This window comes from Opisthocomus hoazin, chromosome 1 (assembly GCF_030867145.1).
Source record: "Opisthocomus hoazin isolate bOpiHoa1 chromosome 1, bOpiHoa1.hap1, whole genome shotgun sequence".
Taxonomy (NCBI): Eukaryota; Metazoa; Chordata; class Aves; order Opisthocomiformes; family Opisthocomidae; genus Opisthocomus; species Opisthocomus hoazin.
The window spans coordinates 104,044,128-104,057,452 of NC_134414.1; the positions used below are offsets into that span (position 1 = coordinate 104,044,128).

Below are 13,325 nucleotides of genomic sequence, written 5' to 3' on the forward strand. Positions count from 1 at the left end.
CGTCACTTTCTGGACAGGCAGGCTCAAAGGCCCGCCAGACATGACTCGTTTTTTGGCTTCATGCTCTGCAATTCCTCCCCAGGGGGCAGAAAGGGGTTGTCTCCCTTCTTGGGGACTGGTGCCTGAGGATAATCTCCTTTCTGGAATGCTTCAGTCAGACTCAAGACAATACCACTGGGCTGACCTTGAATCTTGGCTCAGGATATGCCTAGGGCTAACCCATTCCTCCATAACTGCTCTTCAATGGCATCCTAGTTATGCTCATTGTCTTGAGCCCATTCTTCTGAGAAGTTGGGACTTGATTCACTCCATGCCATTTTGCCGCCTACACCTGTATGTCACAGAAAGAGTGGGAATGATGCACTTCATTCACAATAGAGAAGCAGTGATATATTTTATTGCTGTAAGACAGTGAGTTAACAAAGTTCACTGGTAAATACGACAGTGGTTTAGCAAGATTCGATAGCAAGGTACACTTGATTATTTACTGCATGAAGTCCAGGGTCAGACAAAGATGTCAAGGAGACCCTCCCGTTGAGTCATGAAGTTCAGAATTGAAACCCCTTGCTTTCTAAACTCCTCAGAGAGGAGTCTAGGTGCGGCTGATCCAGACTTAGCCCCAGACGTGGCCAACGGTTTGTCTAAAGGATTATATGTGCACAATCAATCCTTTGTATCACCTAGCTAAGATCTTTCAAGTTTCAGCACGCTTATTCCTAATTCCCTTAACGAGTATCTAACGCGATAAGGATTCTCTCAACCTCGAGGAGCAACCTTGAGAAGCAACCTTGAGAGGCATCCCTACTCAAGGGGAGATCCTGGCGTGCAGCTTGCTGCCATGCAGGATTGCTCAAAGGGCTCCTGGGCTGCTCGCTATTTATGGGGTGAGGCGACTGACTCATAGTCATATGTTTGCATACCGACTGCAGATGTTAGTTTCTTGCAAATTTGGCTTGAGTTGGACATTGACCAGCACTGTGGTTAGGTGGGTGCATTGCCATAAATTAGCCCTTGGCTATCGTGTTGTTATCTGTCTCCCCCAAACTCACTTTGATCAGCCCCACCGCTGCTGGTGGTTATCCCTGGAGCAGGGTTACACGAAAAGGTCAGGTCCTGGGGGGAGGTGGGGAAGAACATCATCACAACATGCTATGTTTTGCAGAGGTTCAGTTTTTAACTGAATTCCAATCACTGAGTTTGCTGGCAAGTATTATCAAAAGTGAGTCTGAGCAGCTATTGGATACTCTGAATGGAAAACAGACCTTACACTCAGCACACATGCACCTGGTAGTAACAGCTGCAACCGCACACATACAGCTGAAAAATACATCAATCTACGCGCTCCATCAAAGCATTTAAAATTAAAAATGTTTGAAAAAAATGTTCATAAACAAGTTATCCTTGAAGAACAAATGGTATATTTGAAAAAAATCAACCTACTTACAGAAAACTTAAGCCCCAAATAATTGTACAGCATGAAGTCCTTGCCTCAGTTTCACTAGAATCAAGAAAAATCTCATCTACAGGAAATTAAGGCATCCATACAACTTTAATAACATCAAGTCGATTGGACTCAATGATGAAATACAGTCAGATCGAGTCTTCTGTCCCTTCAAATCACAAAATCTTTGAGAATTACATTCAAAATTTTCTCAGATCATCTGCTTAAGGTAAGATCTACAGAGAACAACTGCTGTCTGGTGCTGATATTATATAAGCCGCTATGCGGGCTCTATTGTAATGGCTGCACTTTCACTAGGGAAACTGACAAATTAAAAATACTGATAATAAGTACCTGCACAGTAAGACATACTTCTACACGTGTTGTGTGTCTACACCTTAAAGAACACAGTATTTTCAGGAGAGTAATTCCAGCGCGGAGGTTCTCCATCTGTGACACAGGCTCTTTTGGAGAACTCTGGACGAGAAAATAATTACGCAAGACCAGTTTGTTTTTGCTTGGCAGAGAAATAACTGAGTACATATGAAAAAAGTTAGCAGGGCCCTGCTAGATTTACAAGCTCAGGTTAGTTTCACAAATGCTTCACTGGAAGCACAGCCAGTGCCACCACATAAACTGGTTTATGCGAACAGACCCAACTGCTTTCCTAGTTGTTTGTTCCCGTTGCCACACCAGGCCCTGTTGTGACAGAGCAGCTGTCTGCATACCCACACAACAAACCAGCTTGGGGAACCATTCCAGATGAAACCAAGCAGCTCCCTTGGCTTTCATGCCAGCTCATCACACAGCCATACTCGTGGCAGGACAGAAGAGGCAGTGGCACAAGTCTGTGAATGAAAAACCCCCACTTTTTTTGCAGGCAGCTTAACAAGTTTGCAAAACCATCAAAAGAGCCAACAACAGCAAAAATATATCCAGAGAGGAGAGAGAAGAGCTGGACCCAGTGAAGTACATCATCACCATTTTTCTTACACAAGATTCAGCCCATTTGCAACAAATCCTCGGCAAAAAGGTTTAAATGCAGCACTAAACACATTACAGAGTTTCTGGTACCTGCCTCAGAGTTGTGACTTAGGTGGAGTATCTCACAGCACACTGTTTGAAAACATCTGTGCGGATTAGATGTTAATCTCTAAAATTGGAGCTGCCTAAATGAAGAAGATAATGGGTCAGATCAGCTTTCAACAAAAACAAGAGAAATCTTGTGATTCTAATTTCTATTTTAATACTTGTATGTTGACACATAAAGCCCCATTCAGGTATTTAATTCAAAGCGGATAATTTCAGCAAGAGGCAAGCCTAAGGCGACAATAACGTCCATTATAATTTTTCAAAGCATGTTAAGACGAACCGGTACAGCAGTTACCAAGGGTTGGAGCCAAAACCCACCGGTGCCGGGGCACACGCCCTCCTCCTCCTAACACCGGGGAGCGGCGGGCTGGCTCGTGAGGACGCCACGTGCGTGCCACTAGAAACGGAGCTTCTTCGCAAGCCACGCCGGGCCTTCCCCCCTACCTTTGGGAAAAACGTGGATTAAAATTAAAAAAAAAACCAAAACAAAAACTAAATCCAAAACCAAAACAACCCAGGCTATTAAATTAGGAGCGCTGCGAACCAAGGCTGCCGGCAGAGGTTTCCCCCCGCGCGCTGTACGCGGGGCCCGGGACAGGGAGGGGGTGCGGGTTACCTCAGTGGCGCCTCACCAACTCCTGCTGCCACCGGCACCGGCCCACCGGTGGCACCGGCCCCCGCAACAGTGCGAGTCCGCGGGGGGGGGGGGGGCGGGACGACGGGGACCTGCCTCTCCGCCCCCCCCCCCAACCCGCGACTGCCTCAGTTTCCCTTCCGCGCGCGCCGAGCCGTTACCGGGCAGAGGGGGGGGAGGGGAGAGTGAGGGCGGCAGCCGGGGACGCGCCGGGGGACTCCGGCGCTCGGCGCCGCTCGCGCCACCGGGAGGCGGGAGGCGCGCGCCCGTTGAGGGCTGCCGCCCGCCGCGCTACCTGCGGGGGAGGGGCGGCGGGTGGGGGATCCCCCGTAACCGCCTCTAACCGCTGCCCTCCCCGCCGCGCCAGCGCCTCGCCCCCCGCTCCCCCGCCGGCCAATCGGAGCGCCGCGCACGTGACGAGCGTTCCCTTCGATGACCTCATCCCTGGTGTGGGATGACGTCAAATTCAAGATGGATGGAATCACGGCGGTGGCAGCAGCGCGCGCGGGCGAACCGTGAAAGGAGGCGCCGAAGGGGGCAGCGGGGGGGGGCGCGGCTGGCGGCGGAGAGGGTGAGTAGCGGCCGCGTCTCGCGCCCGTTTCGGGGGCCGCCCGCGCCGTCCGGGTCTCCCCGCGTACAAAGGCGTCTTTTCCTGACGTAACTCTGAGGTGGTTTTTTCCCCCCCCCTCCCCCCCACCGAGCGGGGCTGCGGTCCCCGAGCAGCGCAGTGCGCCTGCGCCGGTTACGAAACTCCTCTTGCTCGCCTCCGCGCATGCTCCCTTGGCGGTGAGGAAACGGCTGGTGCCCGTGGCGCCGGCACACGCCCGCCACATAGACCTGCCGGGCCGCCTTCTGCGCATGCTCCGCCCGCCGCACGCCGCTTCGGCTGGCCCTCGTGCGCGTGTGCCTCGCTACCCCTCCCTCGGCCGGAATCCCGTGGAACTGCGCCTGCGCGGCGGCCGGAGCCGGGGGGCAGCGCGTGTCGCCGCTCTCCCTCACGGCGCATGCGGAGCGCCGCCGATGCTGGGCGGGGGAGGCGGGGCGGGAGCGGCGCCGCGCGGGGGGGGCGCGCGTGCTCCCGCTAGGTGGGGTGGCGGGAAGGAGGGCGCGGTCGCCCACCCGCGTGCACGTGTGCCCCCTACCTGCGCTGCGGGCGGGAGAGGAGGCGGTTGCCCCGCCCCGCCGCAACGGCCGCGGGCGGAGCGGGGGACGGGACGGGGGGCCTCGGTGGTACCGGCGCTTCCCCTGCTGCCTGCGGAAGCTGCGGCTCGCCGCTCTCCCCGGGCAGACGGCGGCTGCGCTCCGAATCCTAGACCGTGACGGAGGATCGGGGAGGGCCGGGCCGGGCCGTCCCCTCGGTGCCGTGGGTCCCGCCCGGTGTGTCGTGAGGGGAGAGCTGCGCGCGCCCGCAGCGCTTGGGGGCGGGGAGCGGCCCGGCGGGGCTCCTGCGACGCGTGAGGGCGGGCAGGTGCCAAACGCAGCCTGGCTCCGTTGTGCGGGGGCGGGAGGAAGGGCATCTCCGGGGCTGGTGGAAAAATCCCCTGCGCTGTGGAGCAGCGTGGGCGTCTGCAGGGAGCCGTGGAAGGTGTTTCACCTCTCGGAGGGAATTTAATGCGCTTTTAAAGTCCAAACTGTCATTACGTGTTCCGGTTGGATGCGGCTCATATAAAGTATCCAACGGCAGGAAAGCTTCACCTGAAGGAGTTAAGAGACGGGAAATATTGTGGAATTCCATTGTGTACTGAGCAAGCTCTGCAATGGCACTTGTTTTAAAAGCTATTCATTTTTGTTTGTTGTTGTTGGACTCGGTGGAAGTAAGAGGTAGGTAGGCTGTAGGTATAAGAACAGATTGTGATGAATTACATCGTCGCACACCTTTCCGTGAAAACAGTGAAGATCTTGTAGTTAGTATTTTTATCCTTAGATAAATGGTAATATGAAAATAGGCTTTTTTAAGATGCATTTTTGCCCAATAAGGCTGTCGATGCTAAACCAGGAGTAGTAAATGTGTATTACAAGTAAATTCCTTTATGTTTGTATTGCCTGAGCACTGCCAGTTACAGTGTTCTGTTCTGACTTTGCTCAGACTGACGAACTGCTTTGACTAAGATTTTCCACCAGGGTTGTGCTGATGTGCTCGAGGGGAAGTTTTGAGCAAACTTTAGCAACTGTTTTTATAGACCTTGTTTGCGAAAAAACAAATTACGTGGCCATCTCTTGGGTGGAAGGGGATCTAACATCCCCTTCTCTCAGCAGTTTTATTATCGATGTGCTATACAGTTGTCTCATCTCCTAAGAACTTTTGGTTTACTTTGCCTGTGGAAAATCCACCCAGCCTGACTGGATTGTGAACGTTTAAAGAGCTGTCATTTGCATGGTCTCAGCAGGGACTCACAGGGGGATGTCACAGATTACAGCCTGTGTGTGCCAGACTGGCATTTATCAGGGGTTTCTCCGGCTGTGAGCTCCCCTGAGCCTGCTGGAGCCAGGTTAACCCCTGGGGGTCAGAACTGAGAGGGAGTGACCGTGTGTCTTGCTCTCACTGGTGCTCTTGCTCCTCCACTAATTTCAACATTGCCCTGTGATCCAAAACAGGATTAAAGATGTAATGAGTTGGGTGCTTTTTTAACGCTTAAGGTAGTTTATCATTTAGTATATATTAGCACTCTTATCTCATATAAAAAGAGGCAATAGCTCATAAGAAGTTCCTGAAGTCCTCCTTGCGCTGTACATTTAATGGTACACAAGTATGATAAATGTGAACATTTGTGCTTCCTTTTCCTACTGTGTAGGTCGCAAGTGGCAGGGTGATACTCTGTCAGCTGACTCAAACTCAACGCACTTCTCAGGCTGAGAACCCTCCAGATCACCAGAAGCTTGATATCACTAAGAGACTGGGTTTTGCGAGCTCATGGGTTTTATGTGTGTGTGACACTGGAGAATACTGATGCGCAAAGAACCAAGTAGTTGGTGCTACGATCATCTTCATAGTAATGGCTGACTGTGCTTTCCTTAAAATTAGTTAGAGGCACGCCAACATTTGGGTTTAAAAGTTGTCCTTTTAAACCCATGAGCTTTCATACTGCATTGAAGTTGGTTTTGAACTTTGAGTAGCTGTGAAGCAGTTACCATAAAAAACATCAAGCAATTTCCAGTTATGGTTTTCAAGGTTTTGGAAGTTGTTTTATCTGCAAAATAGCGATAACTACGGTCTGTAAACAAGTGTAGACTTACAAGGGTAGAGGACGGAGGAGCTGGGGAGAGGAAGTTGGGCCATAATCACCATATGGTTTGTGCTGCACTGGGAGGTACTGTGCTGTGAGTCACACGCTACAGTTGCAGCTGTTTCCAGCTCTCATTAAAGGAAATTCTCAACTTCTGAGCAAGTGAGCTGTTTCATAATGAACTCTGCTACATTTAATGATCTGAGATCCTCAGAAGGGAAGAAAAGATCTTTAGAGGCAGCAAAATCATTTGTTGGAAATGGAAAGACTGCAATATTCCCTTCCTTAAAATAGATATTCTGTGCAGAGGGAGTTGCTTTCCCCAGATATTTATGTTGTAGGTTTAGTATTAGTCTATGTACTGTAATCTTTTTCCAATTTTTTTCTTAGTGATAATATTTAAGATATCAATTTTCTGTATTTTCTTTCGTCAGTGAAATAAAAAAGAAAAAATCATGTTGTCTTTGCTTATTGGCTACTTTATGCATTGTGTTGTTCTAGAATAGTTAAGGCATATTTTATGAACAAGAATAGAAAGTGTTGAGCAACTCTTCTATGTTCCTGAACTCGTTCTACCTCCACCACTACCATCATCAGTTCAGCAGTCTTACAACCTGTCAAAAATAAGAAAGTTTTAAAATCACCTCGTCCTGATTGTTGAGGGGGGTTTCCTTCTGAGATTTAGTGAAACAGCACACCATTGTTGTGCAAAATCTTCCCATACAATCTGTGATGAAAAGGCATGAAAAATCTTTTGTCCAAATAATTGCAAAAAATGTTGTGAAACTTATCCTTTCATAGTATTTAGTGTACAATTAAATTGCATTCTTCAGGAAAAGAAGAAATATATTTCCCTTTTTCATCTCAGAACATTAATCTCTTTATCCATGGTTTATCCTACACCAGCACTCAACAGTGTGAGTAATCTTCAGGTTGCAGTTCATTCTCAGTAACCTCTTTGATAAGTTGCTGTCCTGGGGTCGGCTGGGGCAGGGTTACTTGTCCCGGGAAGCTGGGAGGGGGCACAGCCACAGACGGGGTGGTCAATGCCATGGGACATTGTGCTCCTGTGTCAGTGGGGGGGCTGCCTCGGGAGCAGGCTGTGTATCGGGCGGTGAGAACATTGCATGGTTTACCCCTTGCTTTATGTAGTCTTTTTACCAGTATTATTGTGGTTGCTTTCCTCTTCCTTTGCTGTTCTGTTAAACTGTTGAAAAGAGTTTTGCCCTTTTTCTTCCGATTCTCCTCCCCATCCCACGGAGGGGGGGGAGTGAGTGAGCAGCCGCCTGGTTCTTTGTTGCGAGCCAGGGCTAAACCAGAGCAGTTGTGGTTAGCACAAGGACAGATCTCATGGGGGGACAGAGAGTGTCCCTGCCACCCCTCCACCATCCCTCTGGCTCGCTGATTTCCCTCCAGCGCTGCCTCATGCCTAGGCCAGCACCAAGCCTGACACCACAGTACGCTGGCACTAGGAGTGTACCAGTAGTCCCAGTGGAGTGGGTGCCCACCAGCTGAAAAAAGTTAGAGCTACTTCAGGGTGAACTATTTGGCATTCTGGTCTGAATATGGTCATGAGTATCTTTGGAGAATTTTTCAAAAATAGTGTACTTGGTACAGTAAATATGCTTCACAAAAATCATGGGGAAGAAAATGAAGAAACGTGGGAGGAAAAGCAGCAGAAGTAAAATGATTTCTAATCATTGTTTGCCACAACTTCATCTACCTGTGCAACCAAAAGGAATTAGTTTATTTTGTGCCAGGATATGGTTCTCAGCTATTGAGGTCAATGGCCAAATTCCCTGGAAGTTCAGTAAGAATACAACCAGCTCCTTTCTCAAAAATACTTTTGATAAATAAAGATAATAATACATGATGTTCTTGTCCATGGACAAAGATTTTTTAATTTTTTTTTTTTAAAGTGCAAGAGACGTTGCCTACCTCCAAGTGCACATGGGCTTGGAGCAACCTGAAAATCTTCCACGTACTATTCATGACCTTGTACATCTCTTGTGTAAAACTCCTGTAAAATTGCGGTTGTCTTTCCCATTTTAAAGTATCCTGTATCGTCTTCCCAGTATGTTGCCCATAATTAATGGTGGCTGAATGGCGTTTTCTTTGGATCCCTTCAGTGGGTGGAAGATACCTGCATTCCCTGAACCATAAGTTTCTGATTTCACAATCTGTTAGGCTCAGTTTTTGTATTAGTTCTGCATGTTTCAGATTTAAGTGCATGACTTTTTCCCCCATCTCTTGTTTTCTTAGATAAACCTTCGTGTAAACACAACTCTGTTGATAGAAAAGTACCTTATATGGGTACAAGTGGCGTCTCTTCCCATCTAAAATATACAATGTCTATAAAAAGCACCTTTATATTAATAGAAATATGCCCACGATTAGAGTTTGTCATTTTCACTATACCAGGAAAATTAAAAGCAGTATGTAGGCAGGCTTTATTGTGAATTGGCCCATTTAAAGAAAGAGTGGCTCATATAGTAAAGCAGATGACTGAATATTACTCAGTTTGGTAAGTATATCTCAGCATTACCAGTAAAATAGTAAAGTAAACCTGTAGAAAGAGTACAAGTGTACATGTTTGGTGTGTGTCTCCCCGTCTTCAAATTCTTGATTTCGTGCATCTCTTAACAAAAAGTCTTACAAAATATCTCTGGGGATGAGGTTTTTGTAGGTGTTTAAATTGTACTGCCATCAAGCCTTTCAGTCTTGTCCCATCAGAGCGTTTAATGGCAATGTTAAGAGAACTTGGGAGAATGAAAACTGAAGAACTCCTTAGGGAAAGCTATTTCTGAACTTCTTAGTCTCTTGATTTAGTTTACAGCAATTTGAATGGTGAGTTACACACGCCTTTCAGTCGAGGCATTGAGGCCAGCACCAATATTTTCTCTAACTGCATTTGATGTGTTTGAGTGTTCATGAACTCTTTGAAGCAGAATCAGAAAAGCTCACAGCCAGCGCACATTCCTCCCCTCTCCCTTACAGCCAGCAGTTGTGCAATCCCCTGGTCAGATGGATCCGTTTACGGATCTGCCAGCAAGCCAGTGCGTCCTCAGCAGGGGAAGAAACGTGGGCTGCTCCTTGCAGGAGCAATCCCTGGTTAGACCGGACTGAGAGTGAGATGAAATTGCACCCTTAGCTGCTGCTTGTTTACAAACAAGAATGAGAAAGATAAGTGGAGCTTGGTGGTGTTACTCTGACATTTTGTAGTTTGCTGCAAGTTGGACCGAGCTATTCTGAGTATCAATTGGCAGAACTACGGGTATGATCTGAATGTGAAAAGTGGCCTCAAATTTCTAAGAGAATTTCTAGTCTGTGTCAGGGTAACTGCTAATTATTTGTCTCCAGTGGAGGGCAAAATAGAGAGACTGCACAATATTAGAGAATATCTTCTTTTCCTCTCCCTAAATTTCTGCTTCTGTATGTGTGGAGGATAAATAGTTGGAAATTAATACATCAATTTCACACCCTAGCAAATACATTATTTATCTGATATTATGCCTGTCTGCATACCAGTGAGTCTCTCCTTGCTGCTGACCTATTGGAAATGAAAAACATTTGTCTTCATGGAGAAAGTTTGCAGTATTGTCCGCACTGGAAAAAAGCGATAGCAGTTGAAATTACGTTTCGTTAAATCCAGGAAGACAGAATCCCCAAACTTGCAGCAAGAGATTACTCAAATATTTAGTTAGAAGATTATAGAAGTGCAAACAATCTTGCTCTGCAGGTTTGGAGCTTTTACATACAGCTTTTAGGGTGCATAGGGGGGTATGTGTGTAAAATGTATAGACTGTAGGAGAGTGTCTGTGTTGCAAAGGCCACTGACAGGAGGAGAGGCATTTGATAAACTGTTGTCAAACTCAAGTAGTAAAATCCAGCATTGGATACTTCAGTAGAAGTTTAAGCAGCGTAGGTGTCTTTTGCATCTGGACTGGACGCATTAATGGAACTTTTTTCCCCCTTTGTGTCTGAAACAGCACATGAATTACCAGAGCCATCAAATCTTCCGCTAAGCACTCGCAACTGAGCGCAACATTCCTGCATTTACCTGGGGACACCCCAAGAAGTCACATGTGTTTCTTGGCGGAGTCTTATAATCTGTGTTTCTTTGGTATTTTTTGTGAGTTTTTCCCCACCACGCTTCTCGTGTCTGTCCTCCCCGTTGGAACCCCTGTTCCGTCTCCCCTGCTGCCTGTCTCCTCTGCGTGTGTTTCCTCCTCCTTCCCTGTACCCTCCGCTTCTGACTGCGGTTTCTCACAGCCCTGGCGCCTGCTTGCTGCAACGCTGCACCCCAGTAAGGGTTTCGGAACATCGCCTTTCCCCCCACCACCCCCAACATGCCATTGACATAGCTTTAGCTGACAGCTGGGTCGTCATGGTGCAAGTCAGCAACATCAACATCTTGCTTTAGTTGCTTGTGCATTTGCAAGCATAAGCTGTTACACTGAAATCGTTCACACAAATATCTGCCTGATTCTATTTGTAAGGTTTCAGCACCGGTGACTTTGTTGTTTCTGAAGGAAGTTTCAGATGGGCAAAGCTGATTGAACAACTTGCTGACAAAGAATGGGTAGTTTCTTGGCTTCTCTTGCTGCAACTCTGATGCTCATCTGACCTCTCGGCGAGCTGATTAAGCTCCTAACCTATAAAATTGCAAACATACATAAAAAGCTGGACTGATTTTGTTTGCTTCCTGCTTCATTTTAAGGAGCTGAATCAACTTACTGGGAGGTCAAATGAGCAGCAGAGCTGGTGAAAGGAAGAGGAGGGTACCACAGGGCTGGGAGGAGGAGACTTGAGAGTAAGGGACAGAGGAAAGGAAGCGGAACTACTGCTTCAAAGGCAGGTAGCTGTTGAAGATCAATAAACTGCTGGGCCAAAGATTAAGCTTTTTCACCCTTTCCTTGTGAGAACTTTCCTGAGGAGAGACTTCCTTTTTGCAGAAAGCAATTTTGAAATACCAGAGGTGTCTTTTTCTATCTTTGTTAAAAAAATAAAATAAATCTTGTACCAAATATGGTACTTGGGATTCTTAAATCTAGTTTGCTGAGATCAGTAGAGGGCTGCTGAAGATGATCGACACTGAAATCTCTCCTTGGCCTCCTGAAGCAAGGCTGCAGGTGCTCCTGAAGCACTTGCCCTTACCGGGTCTGGAGTCTTGCTCTCGCTGTTCCTCCTGAGGACCAGCAGCTGCTATAGCACGTGGCACCTGAACACGGACAATGGGAGATTTTCTGATATGCTCCTACTGTTTCTTTGATGTTACTTGAACATCATGGAAGAAGAGAGGAAAGGGCTTTCCAGTCAGTAGCAAAGACGGATGGAAAAAAATGGTTGGAGAGAATAGAAGCAGATTATCTGGAGGAAAGAGCTCAGGTATTTAAGGGCAAAACAATATTCAGCTGAGAAGTGTGAGTCCTCAAACACCTGGAATCAAATCTGATTTTACAAGAGACTGCCATAGTTCTGTTATCTGCACAATAGCCAGGCACACCTTTTGTGTCAGGGCTGAGCGCAGCCAGCCAAGTGTTGGCTTTGATGACAAACTGTTTGAAGGGTTCCGTTGAAAGCCAACGTTTGCTGCCTCTTCAGTTATGCCAATGCAATCGTTCTTGACATTGTGGTTTAATATTAAAGTTTACCAGCATTTGAAAAGAAATATTACTTGGTTTTTATTTATTGTCTGATCTGCTGTGTAATACAGGCCTGCAAATATTTGTGCTGGCACAGCTGAAGGAGGAGTGAACTGCAGCGTGCAGATAAGTTGAACAAGAGAGAGCTGGAATGTCTTGGATCAACTTTGTTACTGAAAAGTGTTCGTGTAGTGAAATTTTAATACGTGGTACATTTACTCAGGTAATCTTTGGGTTTTTTTTACATCCAAGTATTTCAGGCTTTCAGATGATCTGTGTGAATCATAGAATCATAGAAATGTCTTTAAATGTTCTGCAGACCAGTTCTGGATTTGTTACATAATGTATCATAGCTTGTTTTATTTCTGACTGTTGTGTGTAAAGACTATTAAGGTGAAACTCAAGCACTTGAATTAGGAAATACCAGGATTAAAGCTGCCTTTGCAGGATTCATTTGGTCCCTTGCCATTTGTGTATGTTGCAGCCTTGGTTACTGTTAAAGTGACAGTTACATTGCACCAAAGAGCTCTGCCTCCTTCCCTGCGCAGAAGAAACTGTACTCTGATAATGAAAGGGAAGATTTTAGTGGAATGCTGATCTCTACCTTGTTTAATGTAACAAATTGAAGGTGTTCTGTGGATAAAAAAGGATAACGCGGAAAGAAGGATGGGTGACTACTGGATTCTGCTTTAGATGTGCAGATTTTACAGCCGTCTCTACTAATAGCATTACTGTGTTACGATGAACAGAGGGACACACAGTAATTACATGGTGTTTGTTCTGCGAGTGTCTTGCACAAAACACAAGGCGTGGGTAAAGCAGATTAAAATAAAAGACTTGAAAATATCACAAAACATTTGACTAATATACTCCTTTCCCCACTGTGTCCTTGAAGCATGGGTTCTGCAGCAACTTCCAGTGGGTGTCTCCACAACACTGCTTTAGCTCAAGTTTCCTTCATGAGCACACTGTTGATCTGTTACCTCCATACACCATGCTGCAGCTTGCATCCCAGATGAATCACTTGAGTCTGCAAATGCAGTTTCCTTCACATGAAGCTAAAGGAAAAGATGCATTCCTGGAACACTTGTTCTAATAACACTCCAAGTGTTAATGGATGCTTAAAGCATGGGACTGGATTAGGGCCGGTCAGACTCCACCACTCTGAATTGCAGTGGCATCCACAAAGGAGGTGGATAGCGCACACGCACCGACGATAAGTAAGACGATACTTATAAGCAAAACGTAGAAAGGAAACCAAACCAGGTTGATTTCTCAAATTCATAGAA

General features: G+C 46.8%; 1 protein-coding gene and 1 long non-coding RNA gene across 9 annotated transcripts in view; one reads left to right on the top strand and one right to left on the bottom strand.

The window, feature by feature from the left end:
• Nucleotides 1-398: 398 nt before the first annotated feature.
• On the bottom strand, nt 399-4,488 carry LOC142362550 (uncharacterized). Of its 7 annotated transcripts, none has more exons than XR_012765149.1 (4): nt 2,852-3,318; nt 2,520-2,610; nt 1,796-2,289; nt 399-1,113 (listed from the first exon to the last, which is right to left on the bottom strand). It is a non-coding gene; the product is annotated as an uncharacterized LOC142362550 (long non-coding RNA). The 7 variants fall into 7 exon arrangements; XR_012765146.1 differs by lacking the exon at nt 399-1,113 and adding an exon at nt 4,310-4,488 and having other exon boundaries at nt 1,120-2,289; nt 2,852-2,977; XR_012765148.1 differs by lacking the exon at nt 399-1,113 and adding an exon at nt 3,682-3,830 and having other exon boundaries at nt 1,120-2,289; nt 2,852-2,977.
• The window catches only part of ZBTB21 (zinc finger and BTB domain containing 21), a 31,464-nt gene continuing 21,679 nt past the window's right edge, over nt 3,541-13,325 (top strand). For both annotated transcript variants that reach the window (XR_012765141.1, XM_075431533.1), the window contains exon 1: nt 3,541-3,738. The gene's annotated coding sequence lies outside the window, so the exon portion shown is untranslated. The remainder of the gene's footprint in view (nt 3,739-13,325) is intronic.